Source organism: Equus asinus, chromosome 3 (assembly GCF_041296235.1).
Source record: "Equus asinus isolate D_3611 breed Donkey chromosome 3, EquAss-T2T_v2, whole genome shotgun sequence".
Classification (NCBI taxonomy): domain Eukaryota; kingdom Metazoa; phylum Chordata; class Mammalia; order Perissodactyla; family Equidae; genus Equus; species Equus asinus.
In genome coordinates this window covers 14,853,621-14,859,266 of record NC_091792.1, presented here as the reverse complement: position 1 = coordinate 14,859,266, position 5,646 = coordinate 14,853,621, and positions in this window count along the sequence as shown.

The window sequence follows — 5,646 nt, the reverse complement described above, 5'->3', positions numbered from 1 at the left end:
TGTTGTTTCTAGTGGTCTAAAGAAGCAGGCTACACGCATAGAATGGGGTCTGGGAAAGCATTTAGTCTAACGCTCTCATTTTACAGATGAGGAAATGAAGACAGAAAACATCGATGATTTCCCAGGGTCTCCAATCTATTGGTGGTTAACAGACTTCCTGATTTGTCATCTCACGCTCTTTTCTTTACACATGTGACAGACTGGTAGTTAAATACCATATTGATTGGAATTGTTGTCATTCTGTATTAGATTCCATTGGTTTTCCAAACAGCAGCCATTTCCCCCTTCTTTTATATTGACAGAACCTTTTTTCTGGTGACATCTGTCCCACGTGATTTGGGTAAATCATCTTTATTGATTAAGCCAGTCATCATGGGGGTTCTATTCCTTTGCCAACGATTGGTTTAGGGGTTGAATGTGACCCAAATCTGGCAAATGAAAAGTGAGAGGAATCGGATGGGGAGTCCTTCTGGGAAAGGCATCTTCACTGATAAAGATTCACAAGGATGAAGGAGGCTTTTTCCTGCCTCTGGTGGATGAAAATAGGTTACCTGGATCTTTTTGTCCACGTCTGATCATAAAGGAAGCTCCTAGACAGGAGAATGGCTGAGTAGAAAGATGGAAAGAATGGGTCCCACTATCTTAATTAAGGTATTAGATACTCTAATTGTTTAAGCCATTTTTTTTTAAGATTGGCCCTAAGCTAACACCTGTTGCCAATCTTTTTTTCTACTTCTCCCCAAAGCCCCCCAGTACATAGTTGCATATTCTAGCTGTAAGTCCTTCTAGTTCTACCATGTGGGACGCCGCCCAGCGTGGCTTGCTGAGTGGTGCTAGGTCTGCGCCCAGGATTCGAACAAGCAAAACCCCAGGCCGATGAATCTTCGAGTGTGAACTTAACCACTTAGACACACAAGGCTCGCCCCTGTTTAAGTCATTTTTAATTGGGTTTATTATGATTTGCAACCAAAAGCTGCAGGGATGAACTTGGAGGCCGTCTTTCTCATTCCACATCTCACCCATTAGCAAATCATGTCGACTTAGCCTTTAAAAATATGCCCAGACTCCAACTACTTTTCATCACCTGCTGCCACCCTGGCCTCAGCAACCATTCTCTCTCACAAGGATGATTTCGACAGTGTCCTCCCTGCATTCTCCCCTTCAGTCAATTCACCACCAAATGGACAGAGTGACCCTTGTAAAAAATAAGTCACATTATGTCACAATCTCCTTAACACCTTCCAGAGGCTTCCTATCTCACTTGGAATCAAATCCCAAATCCCTATGATGGCCTATAAGGCTGTATAGGATCCAGCCTTTGGCTGATTCTTGGCTCTTTCACCCCTCACAAGCCGCACAGGCTTTCTCACAGGACCCTGGACATATCAAGCATGAAATGCAGAGCCTTTGTACTGGCCTTTTCCTCGGCCTGATTCTCATCCGCCAGACATCTGCGTGTCTCACAGCCTCCAGGCCTTCGCTCGAATGTCTCCTTGTCAGTGAGCCCTTTCCCAAGGCTCCCATCTGAAACAGCAGAGCCCTCCCCCTGATCCATCACACTCTATTCCCTTCATTCTTCCTCCTTGTGTTTATGAGCTCCTGACATAGTTTGAATTTGCTTATTTTTTTATTGTCTAGAATGTGATTACAGTGCCGGCGCTGTAACGGCAGTGACTGTCCATTTTATTCGCTGCTCTATCCCCTTGTGTGCCTGGCACATAGTAGGCACTTAATAAATAGGCATTAGATGAAAGAATTCATTAACAAGGGCATCCTAAATTATATGCAATTTACATTTTGTTTCATATTAAAAAACAGTCATGGCAGATGTATGCAATTTGTTAAAATGCATCAAAGTTACAATTAATATCTGTGCATTTTACTTTATGTATGTTATTCCTCAATAAATCAAATCTAAAAAAAATTTTTTTTTTTTAAAGATTTTATTTTTTCCTTTTTCTCCCCAAAGCCCCCCGGTACATAGTTGTGTATTCTTCGTTGTGGGTCCTTCTAGTTGTGGCATGTGGGACGCTGCCTCAGCGTGGTTTGATGAGCAGTGCCACGTCCGCGCCCAGGATTCGAACTAACGAAACACTGGGCCGCCTGCAGCGGAGCACGCGAACTTAACCACTCAGCCACCGGGCCAGCCCCTAAAAAAAATTTTAAGAGTAGTGATGGCCCTAAAGAAAAAATTTAATTTTGATGAATATTTGTTTTTCAGACTGCAATTAGGAACCTATGATTCTATTGTTTTAATGGTATATTACTCTATACTAGTCTTCCTCTACCCCATTTCTGTAAATTGTAAAAAGGGAACACCAAAGCATTTTATATTCCTTTATAGACAAATAAGTTATGTTATCATTTCTACACCTTGAGAGTCTAGCATGGTGTCGCACCCGGAGCTCAGTAATTGTGGAGTTAAACTAAATAATAAAAGAGGAAATGAACGGGATGAGCAAATGTCCCCAGTAATCACAGCTTCCAGGAGCCTCCTGCTCCCTCCTCACTTCCTCAAATGAGGGGTCAGTGACAGGGTATGTGGTTGGGAAGTGGGCTCTGGGGCCACAACGCCCAGTCCAGGTCATAGCCAATCACTCGTGAACATGTGACCTTGGAGAAGTTTCCCAACCTTTCTGGGAAACCTCCTTTTTCTTCTTTGCAAGAGTGGAATAGGATATTCACTATCCTCTTCATTCAACAGAGATGTTGTGAGGAATAAAGGAGCCAATGCACAAGCCCTTATGCATAGTGCGTGGCAGACCGTTAAGTGCTAAATGAACACGAGCTCCTATTATAATGGGAAGTTCCCTTTTCTGTCTTCTTCCTGTGGGTGGAGGGGTGGATAGGAGTTCAGGACTTCCTAATAGACACAGAAGGACTGAGACCTGGGGTTTCTTTTCAAGAGGGGAAGGGGAAATGCTCTTTCAATGGAAGCAAGGAGAAATAGGTGAGATGAAAGTGACCCTGGCTGCCTCCCTCGGGCCTTGTACTCATTGTTCACACAAACGCCTTGGGTTCTGGTTAGAGCTGCCAAAGTCCTCCCCCAAGTGCTTAACTACCAGCAGGCATGAGGCACGTAGGGGCTAGTGGAGGGAAAACAACCCAAAACTTATCTGTACACACATGCCTCACTTCCCCACCCCCACTATAGCCTTTCACATTATTAAACAGACACTTAGTGCCTGCTAGCCTGGTGTAAGGTTATTTGTGCATAGATTACCCCTGTCAGGATGACCCCAAGGACAATGGAGGATCATATTCCCAGAGAACTGCTTCCTGAAACGAAGGAGGCCACCCCAAAGACACATTAGACATCTTAGGTCCTGATGTGGACCTGAGCAGGCAATTTCCCAACTGTGTTAGAAAAGCCATTTTGTCCATTCACCAAGAGATCAGAATTAGCAAGGAGCAGACTCTTAAATTTGTTGAGTTTCTTAACGATTACAAAATAGACACTTACATACAGTGCTTAATTTTTCATTTCACTGGTCAAAAAGGTAGAATGTCCAGTTTGAAGCCTGGCATCCATGATCAAGGTTCCCCAAGTCCCAGATAGGCCCCGGGGCTGCTTACCGCCACGCTTGCCGTTTCATGGAACCGAACTCCCTCCCTTTAACCTTATGTTTAATAACATTCTCCTTGAATTACAGCTATAGTGAGACTGTTTTGCTTATTCTTGGCTTATCCAATGTGGTCCTGAACTGAATGTGCAGTTAGTTGCATTTTGCTGGATTGGAGTAGATTTACGGTGACAGGGTGAGCTACGAGGAATACAAGAGGCAGTGACTGAGAGCTGAGTCCAAAATAAAATGGGTCAGATCGTTATTTTACACACAGCACTGGAGATCACTGAGAGCGGCCTCTGGCCTTAGCATCTTGGCCCTCATTTCTCAGCCCAGCCATTGGCTGGGCTCACAGTCTGTTACTGCAGTAAGGCTGGAGAGCTTTAAAAAAATTCTGCTGTACCTTTTTTCTGGGGTTGAAACCATTTTTAGAAAGATCTTGCTTCTGAGTTTTGAATATATTTAGAATTCCGTGAAGGCCTTACATAGACCCTTCGGTTGCATAAAAAAAAAAAATCACTGGTGGCAGCCCATGGGAGGGGGTGGCCCTGATAATTCATACTTTCACAGGGCAGCATTTTGAAACAGTTTTGTCCTACGGGGTTTTTTCCTTTCTTGTCTTTTGTTTTTAATATTTACGCTATTACACTTGGTTTTCCGGTTTATATTTACAATCCATTTGTGGGGAGGAGGGGATTTTTCATTCTGTTTTGACATCTTGTTTTTTTGAAATGTACTTTCTACTAGTCCTTTAGGAATGTTTGTAGTTCTATAACTCATATGAAATTTTATGAGTATTATTAGTAAAGCAGGGGGCAGGGAGGGAGGTTACAGATGTAGAGATGTTTATTTATGCATGCTTCTTTTTATGTTTCAGCTTATGCAGCTCACTTTTCAAAGTCATGTGTATAGAAGCATTTTGCTTCATAGAAATTTTATCCTAGGCACGATATATTCATGCACAATATGCATGGGATAATAGTTTCGTGATATTAGCTGAATTTTTGCCCTGGTGATATATTCTCTGCTTTTCGTGAAGATCGTATTTTCATTTCCAAGTATGTGAATATGTGCATGTCTGGGGAGAGGATGAAGGAGAGAAAGAAGTGCCATAGAGTAGAATGCACACCCAAAAATAAAACAAAAACTTTTTGCTTCTGGGGCAGAGTCCCAGAGCGGCAGCAGAGACGCAGATAGGGAATGGATGCATGAGCTTCTAGGTAGATGGGCCATAGATGGCTTTACAGAAATTTCCATGCCTCACATGGCGACACAGCAGTAGTCACTGCATCCTCAAACTGTGATCTGGTGTGATCTAGCTTCTGGTGGTCCTGAAAATTCTGCTGTACTGAAGAAATGCAGGCATGACGAACCCATTTCAGTGGAGACCTGTATGTTCCAGATTGTGCCTTCTCCCATGTCTTGGCTTTGTGAAGGCCCCTAAACTGAGACCCTGCTACATATGAAGGATGGGGGGTGGAGAATGATGAATTGAGGAGGTTAAGGTGCTGCCATCCACGTACAAGTAGGGGTTAAAATAGAAAGTTAGTTGAATAATTGAAACTAAATATAGTTAATGTTTTGCACAATTGAATTCATGGCCTAAGGTTTATACCCACTCTATGTACTTTGACTTTTTCCAATAAATATATTCTTGAAATAATTTCTTTTTAAGTGAGTTCTATTTTAAATGCACATAAAGATCAGACAGTACATTCCGTGGGGGCAGGAACCATGTTTTTTTCATTCTATACTCTTCCCAGCACAAGAATAGTGTCTGACACCTAATAGTGCTCAATAGTTGTTAACTTAATGAATACACTAGATATTTAAAGAAATGAGTTCATTAAAATGAATACATTTTGTAAAGATAATAATCACTTTCAAATTTATTTCATTTTAATTCTCTGCATTGCGTTTTCTTGATGAGATGCATGTTTAAATATAGAGGTTTCATTTTTTCAGTATAACCATGAGTAGTTTATGGCAATATAACAAACTAGGGGAAAGGCACATGAAAAAAAATCATAAACATACACCATTGCTACTATGACTACAATGTAAGTACACTAGTACAACA